Source organism: Danio rerio, chromosome 2 (genome assembly GCF_049306965.1).
Source record: "Danio rerio strain Tuebingen ecotype United States chromosome 2, GRCz12tu, whole genome shotgun sequence".
Lineage (NCBI taxonomy): Eukaryota > Metazoa > Chordata > Actinopteri > Cypriniformes > Danionidae > Danio > Danio rerio.
In genome coordinates, this window is record NC_133177.1 from 54534815 (window position 1) to 54548304 (window position 13490).

The 13490-nt window shown below is 34.8% G+C and overlaps 1 protein-coding gene across 2 annotated transcripts in view; it reads left to right on the forward strand.

Annotated features, from left to right (window-relative positions):
* Positions 1 to 2166: 2166 nt before the first annotated feature.
* Positions 2167 to 13490, forward strand: part of lrrc24 (leucine rich repeat containing 24) — a 65793-nt gene continuing 54469 nt past the window's right edge. For both annotated transcript variants that reach the window (XM_009298884.5, XM_689059.9), the window contains exon 1: positions 2167 to 2474. The gene's annotated coding sequence lies outside the window, so the exon portion shown is untranslated. The remainder of the gene's footprint in view (positions 2475 to 13490) is intronic.

A 13490-nucleotide genomic window follows, 5' to 3' on the forward strand; every position in this document is an offset into this window, starting at 1 on the left:
GGAATGGCAACACTACAAAGTGGTAAATGCTTTACTGTTCCAACTTTTGAAAATGTGTTGCAAGAACCAAAGTTGGAATATGTATTTATTTTGAAAAAATGAATGAAATACAAGTCAGAGTTAATTTAGAAATATCTTTTTTTTTCATTTGCGTTTTCCACTGTCACAATATTTTCTGATTTGAGGTTGTAGTTTTGTTCAAAGTGCAACTTTATTTGGATTATGAGGTTATGTTGAACCAAAGTAATGAAAATTATTTATTATGGTCTATAAAAGCAATACTTTACTTTTGAGTCATTATATATTTTTTTCATTGGGCAGAATAAATATTTTTGATTGAAATTAAACTAAATTTTAAAGTTTGAACCAAACTTATATTGTGCGAAAAACTAAAATATTTAGCTGTAACAAATTAGAGCAATTTTTAGGTTGGCTCAAAGTGTAAATTTATTCAATGCACTGAAAAAATAATCTTAATTTTTTTTTTGCTTTAAAGGAAATTTAATGGAAGAGTTTAAAATCAAAACCCAAAATCTTTCACCTAATCCAATTTAAAAATGTACCTTGAATAAAACATGACGGTTTTACTGTTTAATAGATATACTTATGTAACAGATATACTTATGTAAAAATGACATAACATAATAATTCTGATCTACACTTATTAAAATACATGAAAAATAATTGATCAAGCTACATTTTTATCATGAAAATTTATTACTGACAATTGGATAATGCCATGGATGATTACAATGGATATTAATGAAGTATAAAGATATATTTAGAGTATTTTGGGGATTTTTTTTTAGAATCAAATATATAAATTATTGTTTCACTGAATGACATTTTAATGAATCATGACTGTTGTTCATGTTGTGCATTTTATATTTTGCTGCAGAATCTTAGGTATTTTGGCAGTGTGTCGCTGTCCTTGGTGCTGAATTGTGTGAATTCTTTGGAGCTGAAAAGGTGTCAGTCAGTAATGGCAGAGGAAAACTACAAATGTTACAAAAAACACTGAAATATTAATAGAGGCACACACTACATTTAATATTGTAGTAGTTGTAGAAATAATAATCATAATAAAATAATAATAAAAATAATGCTGATGGCGATGAATATGATATTGCCTACTACTAATGTATTGTATTCTGATGAACTTTTAATCTATATTCAAAGTAAAATCCAATTAAATATCTAATGCACTGGATATATAATTATATATTTAGTTATTCATTCATTCATTTGCCTTCCGCTTAGACCTTTTATTCATCAGGGGTCGCCCCAGAGAAATGAACAGCCAACTTATCCAGCATATGTTTTACGCAGCAGATGCCCTTCCTGCTGCAACCCAGAACCGGGAAACATCCAAACACACTCATTCATACACACTCATACACTACGGCCAATTTAGTTTATTCAATTCACCTATAGTGAATGTCTTTGGACTTGTGGGGGAAACCGCAGCACCCAGAGGAAACCCACGCGAACGCGAGGAGAACATGCAAACTCCACATAGAAATGCCAACTGACCCAGCCGAAGCTCGAACCAGTGCTATGGGTTGCATCTGGGAGGGCATCCAACAAATGAATGAAAATATCTAGTATACTAGGCCTATATATACATATATATATATATATATATATATATATATATATATATATATATATATATATATATATATATATATATATACATACACACATATATATATATATATATATATATATATATATATATATATATATATATATATATATATACCTTATTTAAGTTTTATGCAGCAATATTTTATTTTAATTATTATTAATATTAAGTCCATTGTATTGTTGTGTAACGTACATTTATTTCTTACTTAAACCTACAAAACAACCAAATAAATAATAAATAAATAATGGAGTGGGTGGTATATGCTGTTTTATGCATTTAGCAGCTTTAATAAACAAAACAGCATTTTTTTATTATTTACTTTGACATTTTTTTCGCGTGACTAATCGGAGATGAACGGAAACGCGCCGAATGAACGATTCAAGCATTACGAATCAGATACTGAACAATAGAGAAATAGAGAGAGAGAGAGAGAGAGAGAGAGAGAGAGAGAGAGAGAGAGAGAGAGAGAGAGAGAGAGAGAGAGAGAGATGTGTATGTTCGTCTCAGCTGAGCTCATAAGGGAACCGCGGGTTTGAAGGAAGCTCTTTAACCCATTTCACCGGGATACTGAGCATCATTTCGGTCTCTTATCGCTCCGATATTGCTGCGATATTATCTAATATGTGATATTTCGGTCCGGCATGTGACACGGGAATATTCCAGCATCCGCGAGTGAGGATGGCAGGACGGAGCGGTGGCCTTTCGGATCGCAGCTCAAATGCCGCTTTGTTCGCCGTGCAGACGTGGATTGATATTTCATTCATGTGCATCTGAATTGAGCCCGAAAACAAGCCCGACAGAGCACCGAGTCCTCATACTGGAGGTAGGAAATGTTGCTGTCTCTTAATAATCCTCCGACGGATACTCTGCATACTCAGACTTTTAAAACACTTTGTTTAATTCAACGCATAGCACGTGCACTGCTGGCTTTCCACAACACACCTCAGAGAGAAGTAGTGATACACTCCTGTCTGCTGTTGTGATGATGCTAATCTTTGCATATGCTCATATTCTGCATTGTGATATGATGTGCAATACTGTAAATCCAACATCATTAAAGGGTTAGTTCACTCAGAAAGGAACATCCTGTCATCATTTGGAGTCCTTTCACTTTTTCCAAATCATGTTTGAGTTTCTTTCTTCTGCTGAACACAAAAGAAGATATTTTGAAGAATGATGGAAACCTGTAACCATTGACTTCCATGCTATTGGTTTTTTCTATGGATGCCAATGGTTACCAGTTTTGTTCATTCTTTAAAATATCTTCTCTTGTGTTTAACAGAGGAAATACTCATATAACCAAAGGAGGGTGAGTAAATAGAGTACATTTTTGGGTGAACTATCCCTTTAAGATCACCCAGCAGTGATCTGAATATATGTTTGTAAACACATTGCAATTTAAATAATTTTCATGAGAATTATTTAGAATAAAGAAAGCATATTTTCTTTACCCAATATTATAATCTGCATACCAAATGTGTTCATAATTGTATGTTTTATTATGTCACTTCCGAGTGCTATTAATAAACGCTGGTTAATGTAGTACAATTAATGCAAATGAATGCAAACTTCAAACTCACTACAGCACAAAGGCAACAACAGGCAGACAACAGTTTGAGCGCATGCGATGCAATATGTCAGTTGTTTTGCGACAGACGCTGAATGTCAGACTCCGGTTATGGCAGGCGTACAGGAAATCCATATGCGCATGGCAATGGAAAGATGAAATTAGCACAAACTGACTCATATTGAGATGCATTTGTCTGCTTGGTCATGTCTTTCTGATTATTTTGGGAGTCTGTAATGAAAAAAAATAACATGTTTTTTTTTTGACTGATAGCTTTGTCAAAGTAGTTTATATTTATTGATTTCGAGGTCATTTAGTGAGTTTGTTGCTTTTAATCATTACGTGTTTAATGTGTGTGTGTTTTTGATATGCACTTGAAGTCAGAATTATTAGCCCCCCCCCTAAATTATTAGCCTCCTTGCTTATTTTTCCCCCAATTTCTGTTTAACAGAGATAAGAGTTTTTTCAACACATTTCAAAACATAGTAGTTTTAACATATCTAATAACATAATAGTTTTAACTCATAATAACTGATTTCTTTTATCTTTGCCATGATGACAGTGAATAATATTTGACTATTTTACAAGACACTTCGGTAACACTTTATAATAACTACACACTATGAATCATTTACTAAGCATTAGCATCTAGTGAATTCATTATTTGTTAAGCAATAACTCTACTTTAATAAACGTTAATAAGCAGTTTATAAATGCAGCTACAAATGCTCTATTCTTGACTTATAAGCACCTATATAACACGCTTATTAATTGTATTTTCATACATTGTTAATGATTTATTTTCATTACTAAATTAAGTATTGCATTATTTACAAACCAGTTGTATTTAAGAGTAGTTGAGGGTTTTTACGATCATTCAGAATGAGTTAGTAAATGATTAATAAACTATTGAAATCAACATTTATATGTCTTATTATTCAGGCATATATTAATAGTTAACTAATATGTTAATAAATGCTTTATTAACTCAACTTCATGCAGTTTTGTGACCTAATCTAAAGTGAGGACTATTTATGCTTTATAAATCCCTTATAAATGACAATTAAAGGCTCAGAATTAAATGAACAATAATCTTTGCAATCTTTCTAAAAAGCAAAATTACTGTGAAGTTTAAACATTGCTGAATAACAGGAGTATCAAAATATGACATCCAACTGGATAAAACAACAACAATATAATAATTTAACAATATAATAAGATTCAATGTTTAAACTCTACACTGATTTTAGATAAGGTTGCAAAGATTTATTTTTTATTTGAAGTACAGTTTCATTTGAATAATATAGTTTGTCATTTTTCCTGTTTAGAATTTAACTGAGCCTTTATTTGTCATTTATAAGGGATTTAAAAAGCATAAATAGTCCTCACTTTAGATTAGGTCACAAAACTGCATAAAGTTGAGTTAATAAAGCATTTATTAACATACAAATTAACCATTAATATATGCCTGAATAATAAGACATATAAACATTGATTTCCATAGTTTAATAATCATTTACTAACTCATTCTGAATGATCCTAAAAACCCTCAACTACTCTTAAATACAACTGGTTTGTAAATAATGCAATACTTAATTTAGTAATGACAAATAAATCATTAACAAAGTATGAAAGTAAAATTATTAAGCACATTATAAATATGTTTGTAAGTCAAGAATAGAGCATTTGTAGCTGCAGTTATAAACTGCTTACTAACGCCTATTAATGTAGAGTTAATGCTTGACATAATTAATTTACTCTTTGCTAATGCTTAATAAATGATTTATAGTGTGTAGTTATTATAAAGTGTTACCCACACTTCTATACAGCTTAAAGTGACTTTTAAAGGCTTAACTGGGTTATATAGGTTAACTAGGCAGGTTAGGGTAATCAGGCAAGTTATTGTATAACTATAGTTTGTCCTGTAGACAAAAAATATAGAAAAAATATCGCTTAAAGGGGTTAATATGATCTTAAAATAGTTCTTAAAAAATTAAAAGCTGCTTTTACTTAGCTGAAATAAATCTAAGACTTTCCACAGAAGAAAAAAAAATGATCAGACATAGTGTGAAAATTTCCTTGCTGTTAAACACAATTTGGGAAATATTTAAAGAAGAAAAATTATTCAAAGGGGGGCTAATAATTCTGACACTTATTGTAATGCAATGTAATGCAAAAATGTGCTCCTACTGATTTAGATTGTAATACATAGGTCTCTCACTCAATTCCGGGAGGGCCGCAGACTGCACAGTTTTGCTCCAGGCCTATCAAATACAGCTGGTCTAAATAATTGAGGTGATTATTTAAAAGAGTCATGAACACTGTTATTAGTTGGATCAGCTGTGTTTGATCACGGTTGGAGAAAGACTGTGCAGAGCTGCGGCCCTCCAGGAAATGAGTTTGAGATCTATGTTGTAATGCAATAATGTGCACCTTTTGAAAAGCTGCTTTGAAACAATAAATATTATAAAAAGCGCTATACATAAATAAACTTGAATGTACTTGAAATTTGAATTCTTTTGTTACCCCTTTGTGCTGTTGGAGATGTTTACATCCACTCTAGGGTGATTTTGAGTCTCAGTTTGGCCTTTTTCTGTGTGTCAGCTAGCGGAATGTTTTTTGGTGGCACATCTTATTTTGACACATATTTTGAGAAAATGCTTTGAATTAAAAAAATAAAACTCAACATACTTCAATTTACCACCCTTTCTTTATGTTAGAGATTAAAGTGCTGTAAAAATGCATCAGAAAAAATATTAGTTTTGCATAAATCTGTTTAATCAAACTCCGTCCTGATCAAAACTACTAAACGCTTTTTAAAAATTACAGAATTTTCCCATTTTAATTGAAAAATTATTAAATGTCACAAATTTTTTGAAAGAAATACACAAAATGACGTATTTTCCATTAGAAATGGGCCGGTATTAGAATCTGATGATATGATAACCTTGTATAAAATTCTCACGGTTTCACAGTATTGTGATTACTGCTCTAAAACATATTATTTTTAAATGTCTGGGCAAAAAACACAACTAAACTTTTCTCCCCTTTGAACACAAAATATTTTATTTTAAGTGAAGTTTGTTTATAAACTAATTTCAAGAGGAGCATGCGCTTATGATTGATAACAGCTGGTCCTCATTAGTTAACGCATGATTCACCAATCAGACGATCCATAAATCACTATAAAATAACCAGAGTATCTTACCTTAGCCACCTTCATCTTGAAGTATCCCCCCTTCCACCCCTACTCCTTCCCTTTCCTTGTCAGGGCTGCAAGGAGGCCCAATGGTTAGCATCATTCACCTCACAGCAAGAACGTCACTGGCTCAGATCTTACCTAGCCAAGTCGGCATTTCTGTGTGGAGTTTTGCATGTTCTCCCTGGGTTAGCGTGGGTTTTCTCCGGGTTCCTCCCGCAGAACAAAAACATGTAAACATGTCAGGCTAAATTATTCAAATGAACCATTGACCTCTACTGTCTTCATTACTTCATAAACACTGATTTCTTTGCTATTTAAAACAGCATCTTTGGATATCTTTTCTGCTGGAGATACTGTTGTCCTAAAAAAATAAAAATAAAAAAAATAAATCATACACATACCTACGGTGTTACAGAAAAGTCCAAACCGCGGTATACCTTGAAAACAGTTATCGTCCCATGTCTCGTCTTCTATCCGTGCGTGTATAATTGTGGAGTTGGACTGGTGAGCCTTCTATTAAGCATACCAGTCAACATTGGGATGTGAAAATAAGGCATATGCCCCCCATAATAAGGGCATGTGTCACAAATGCACAGATCTAGTGGTATAATGCAAGCATTTGAATGCTTTCCTAACTTTTTATGCTCATTTGGGACAAAATTATTTGTGCTTGAAAAATAAAAACCCACCAAGATCGACATCTTTAGGACTGAAAATCCTAACAATGCATCAAAGCCAATGATGTTACTAATCGTTCACATGTCCAAGACTGTGATAAACGGCAAACAAAAATCCTGTCCACAATTTTTATATCGAAAATACATCATGCTGTGTGTGTGTGTTTTTTTTTTTTTAGCAAATCAGTGACGTCATTTGTGAATTTGGCAATTTAAGGGCCCTATCATACACCCGGCGCAGTGTGGCGCAAGACGCGGCGCAATAGTCTTTTGCTAGTTTGAGCTTGGCGCAAGAGTGGTTTTGAGGCGTTGCGCTACGCTGTTTAAATAGCAAATGCATTAGCGCTCATTTGTGCGCCCATAGGCGTTCTGGTCTAAAAAGGGAGGCGTTCTGAGGCGCACTGCTGGCGCGTCGCTATTTTGAGAAACTATAATAGATTTTTCATTAGACCAAAACTAACCCGGTCTAAACTCCAGCTCAGAGTTGCGCCTCGCTTACGCACTGCTTATTACGCACAAGAGAGCAATAGGCAAATATCTTTACATATGAAAACATTTAAATATTAAGGATATATATAGGATATAATAAGAATAGATATAGAATATAAATATAAAGGATTAAAATATTACAAAACATATTATTTACTAGCCTACATAAATATGAAAAATCACTGCTTTTATGTCTTCTTCATCTCGGGAGGCTTTTTGAGTTCATTCATAACAATTTGCTTTTGTATAATGTTATTATTATTATCAGTATTATTTATTATATCCATATTTATATTTGTTTTAATAAAAACAAGCTTAGATTTGCTCACCTGTCAGGTTTTAGACCATATGGGGCATGGCAGGTGTATTTGGAAAAAACTCAGTATTTTGACCACTCTTGGTCAATATTGTTCATTTATTCGTTTGCTGGAAATTAGAACTGAATTTAGAAATAGTTTTGAAACAAATCTTTGCGCTTAACAAATTAAATTAATTATTTATAGGCTGATTGATGTCTGTGCGTAAAGGTTTCCCTATTCAAGAGCGAAAGTGAAAGTAGTTCCATTATCTCTCATTCTCACACAGTAGATGCTCTGTTTAACAGTTTTCTGTTAAAAAACTGTCAACTGTCAACTGTTTGCTTGTGAAATGCAAATTTTTTTCACTTAGAGTTACTTTGCGTCCTGTAAATAGCGAATGCGCTCTTGGCGCGACGCAGCAGGGTCTTAAAGGGAATGGGAGATGAGGCTCTAATTGGTTTATTCTCAAAACACACCTATAACTCATTGAGAAAATAAACTCAACACTTTTAGCTCATGCGCCTTGGCGCAAAGCGCATTTTCCCATCCGTAAATTAGCAAAAATGCGCTCTGACACGCCCTGAAAGCGTTTGCGCCCGGCGTTTTGCGCTCTGCGCATGGACCGTCAAAATAGAGCCCATAATGTTAAAATTCTGTAATTTTTAAAAACATTTAGTAGTTTTGATCATGCCTGAGGTTGATTAACAGATTTCTGCAAAACAATAAATAATAATAATAATAATCTGATGCATTTGTACAGCAGTCTAATTCAGTGGATGTTTTCATCCTGAACACATCAAAGTAAATTTGAACAGTGCACAAGGGTTAAATATTTCCCAAGCGTTTTATTCAGTGTATTTTAAAACATAAAACAAATTTGTAACTAATTTCTTAAATAAACTAAAACTGAACTAACAGCTTTTTATTATTCCAGCCAAACAGAAATACATTTCTCCAGAGGAAAAACAAAAAAGGATCTATTCAAACTAGTCTCACATAGCATTACCATCACGTCGGTATGATACCTCTGAAAAGCAAATATTGTGCAAACATTTTCATACATTGCCATGATCAGATGCTTTCTGAACTGAAGCATATATTTCCATATTCATCAAAACCTCATTCTCAAGAGTGTGGACGCCGCCTGAATGTTTGTTCTCAGTATATAACTGCTTTATACAAAAAATAACTGGGTTGTGAGTATATTAGAACATTGAATCACACTGAGGGCTCTATTTTGACGAGCCATGCGCAAAGTCCAAAGAGCAGGGCACAAGAGCATTAAGGGCGTGTCAGAATTCACTTTTGTTAATTTAAGGATGGAAAAATCCGCTTTGCGCCGTGGTGCATGGTCTAACAGGGTTGAGCTTATTCTCTTAATTAGTTATAGGTGTGTTTTAAGAATAAACCAATCAGAGTCTCATCTCCCAATAACTTTAAGAGTCAGATGCGTTGCGCCATAGCGCATTTGCTATTAACATGGCAGACTTTGTAAGTGGAAAAACTGAACATTTCACTAGCGAGAAAACAGTTAAACTGAGCATCTACGGCGCAGAGAGTGAGCCTCCTCATTCTGTACTTTCACTTTCACTCTTGTGGATAGGGAAATGTGTTCTATGCACAGACATCCATTAGCCTACACATAATTAATTTAGTTTATTAAGCGCAAATATTCGTTTCAAAACTATTTCTAAATTCAGTTCTAGATAGCGAAAATAGCGAATGTGCTTATGGTGCGACGCAGCTGACTCTTAAAGGTAATGGGAGATGAGACTCTAATTGGTTTATTCTCAAAACACACCTATAACTCATTAAGAAAATAAACTCAACCCTTTTTTTTGCTATGGCGTAAAGCGCATTTTCACGTCCTTAAATTAGCAAAAATGCGTTCTGACACGCCCTGAAAGTGTTTGCGCCCTGCGTTTTGCGCTCTGCGCATGGACCGTCAAAATAGAGCCCCTTGTCTTGGGGTTGGGCCAATAGACGATGCCATTGTCCATCGCCGATGGCCAATAGACAACACGATGCTGAGCCGGCATCGCCGATCCTCCGCCCTGCCCCTGTCGCAAACCCGCTCATAAAAAATATACACTTAGGCCCTGTTTATTTTTAATACGTAAAATGATCCACATCCACACCGTGTTTTATCTAGCATTTCTGAACAACCCTCCGTCCGCTGAAAACGCATTAGTGTAAACGAGGCACATCACCTGACCACACACACAGCCACACAGCTGCCACACACACTCACTGTCATGCGCTCGTCTGAGCTCCAGAGAGCAGTGCACGTCGGACAGTTTATCAAGGATGTACCTCTGGATCACGTCTTACGATAGTTTAAACATGATATTTTATTAATCTTGGGTCCATCTAACGAGTCTTTTGTTCAGGTAACTAGTCACAGCCTCTTTTCACTGCTTCAGTCTTTCACTTTCACGCTTGTACTTAGTCATTTTAGTGAAAACCTCATATACTGTTGGTTGTGGACCTTTTTTAGAGACCGACCAACCTCCTGCGGAAAAAGAGATTGACAGGTGGTAATTTGTGTGCAGCTTATCTTTATTTAATTATGATTTGTTTATGGGTAAAACAAAGAGCATGGGGGTCAGGTTGTTAAAATGGGTTAAAAATAATTAATTATTTATGAATTAATTAGCTATTTATAAATAATTAATTCTCCTCCACCTATGACGACGATGCCATCGTCCATCGCGATGTTTCACATTGCACAATGCCAAATTGGTCAACATCGCCCAGCTCTACTCACAGCATTTAAGACTTTCTAAGGGCCTTAAGTTTCTCTAAATTGATTTATCAACTTTTAATCCTTTTAAAGACCCCGAGAACGCTCTGTATAAACAATGATCTCACGAAAAAATTCAAGGCAACTTTGATTTTACATGTCAAGACCTCTTAAACAAGATTAATAGAGAAAGTGTGCAGTGAAATGTAATGACTCAGGCTGAACACCGTTCCTTCACAGCCAGTATTCTCTATCATGGCAGTGCTATTATCAAGTGCATTGAATCTTTTGCTCTAAAACATGAACTCCCAGCATGCACAGAATCTGCCATTATTGGTGTAAAGACATATCGGCTGAGGATCTGAGATGCAGTTTTCCTCTATATCGCTGATAAATGTGCACAAAGTGGAGTAAATGGCAGTGAGCGCTCAGAGCTGGAAGTGGAGCTACAGGTGATTTAGTGATGATGCTGGTTTCTTTTCAGGCTTATCGGACTGTATTGGTTGAAAGTCCAGCATAGAAGCACAAGCTCGGTGTCACACGTACATGAGCGTGCGCTGAATAATAGAGCGCAGATCGATAAAATCAGCCAGAGAGGCTCTGCACACGTGTGGATCCTCTAATGTTACAACACCAGACATGTGTTAGGAGCATTTGAGGTTTGTGAGCAGCCACAAGTCAAGTCTAGGAGATATATGTATGATTAGCGGATATACAGCTAAGTCAGAATTATTAGCCCGCATTTAATTTTTTTTCTTTTTTAAATATTTCCCAAATGATGTTTAACAGAGCAAGGAAATTTTCAAAGTATGTCTGATAATATTTTTTCTTCTGGAGAAAGTCTTATTTGTTTTTATTTCGGCTAGAAATAAAATATTCTAGAGTAAAAATATTAAAAATTTTTAATTTTTAAGAACCATTTTAAGGTCAAAATTATTAACCCTTTTAAGCTATATTTTTTTCCCAGAGATGGGTTGTGGCTGGAAGGGCATCCGCTGTGTAAAAACATGCTGGATAAGTTGGCGGTTCATTCAGCTGTGGCGACCCCACATTAATAAACAGACTAAGCCAAAAATAAAATAAATGAATGAATAAAGCTATATTCTGTTTCGATAGTCTACAGAACAAGGGCAACGCAGTGTGGCATGCGAAATGTCTGGAGCTGTCAGCTATTCAAATCATGCTGTGTGAAATGAGTTTTGACTAAAAAATAACATTGTCGCTTACAGCCAATAGGCGAGAGAGCAGCATTCACTTGAGTGTGTACCTGCAGGTCAGCGGGAGGTTAAGGGAGAAGTTAAAAGCGCTCTTTTTTGGTTTATTTGGACCCAAGAAATGGAGGTAAAAGTAGTGAAGGTTTGACAGGAGCACCCGTGTCTGTTAAAAAAGAAAGTTCAGGAGAAATTGCTAATCCCCTTCAAACCCAGGTGAGGAAACAAGTACATGTTCTACCCCATTAAAGGCTTCTTTCTCATTATGTAGTTAATAGCAAAAGATATACTACATGTTTTTGGCTGTGAGACGCAGTTTAAACAAAGTTGTCGGCGATTCTCCCTATTGTAAAGTAATGCAATGTGAAAGCCCCAGTCGCCGATCCATCTTGCAGTGTAAACAAAGCAGCGTCAAAACGCTAGTCCAGATAGTCATGCAGTGTGAAAACAACTGTGACACGACTACTTTGAAAATCATGCAGTCTGAACTCGGCATAAGACATTTTCAAATTGCATATTTTACAGCAGTAAGTACAATACCGTGATACCGAGATATTTTTATCCAAGGTTATCATACCATCTGAAACTTATAATGGCCCATGCCTAACTGCAGCTGGAAGGGTATCCGCTGCGTAAAACACATGCTGGATAGGTTGGCGGTTCAGTCCACTGTGGCGACCCCTGATGAATAAAGGGACTAACCCGAAGGAAAATGAATGAATGAATAATATCTAATAGTAATAATTTTATTATCTTATTGCACTGTATTTAAATTAAATGGCAAAATAAATAATTGTTACAATTTCTTCTGTACTTTATTACAGGGTAACACTATGGGCTCTATTTTGACGGTCCATGCGCAGAGCGCAAAACGCAGGGTGCAAACGCTTTCAGGGCGTGTCAGATTGTATTTTTGCTAATTTAAGGACGGGAAAATCCGCTTTGCGCCGTGGCGCATGATCTAAAAGGGTTGAGTTTATTTTCTTAATGAGTTATGGTTGTGTTTTGAGAATAAACCAATCAGAGTCTCATCTCCCATTCCCTTTAAGAGCCAGCTGCGTCGCGCCATAAGCGCATTTGCTATTAACATAACGTAAAGTAAGTTCACTTTTGCTTTTGCTCTCGTGGATAGGGAAACCTTTACGCACAGACATCAATTAGCCTATAAATAATTAATTTTGTTTGTTAAGCGCAAAGATTTGTTTCAAAACTATTTCTAAATTCAGTTCTAATTTCCAGCAAACTAATAAATGAACAATAATAACAAAGTGTGGTCAAAACACTGAGTTATTTCCAAATACACCTGCCATGCCCCATATGGTCTAAAATTTGACAGGTGGGCAAATCTAAGCTTGTTTTTAATAAAACAAATATAAATATGGGTATAATAAATAATTCTGCTAATAATAATAACATTATACAAAAGCAAATTAATTGAACTGAAAAAGCCTCCCGAGATGAAGAAAGTATGAAGGCAGTGGTTTTAAAATTCATGTAGGCTAGAAATTAATATGTTTTGTGATATTTTAATCATTCATATTTATATCCTATATAAATCCTTATTATATATATCGTTAATATATTTTATCTTTTTCATATGTAAAGATATTTGCGTATTGCTCTACATCTTGTGTGTAGTGTGTAAGCCAGG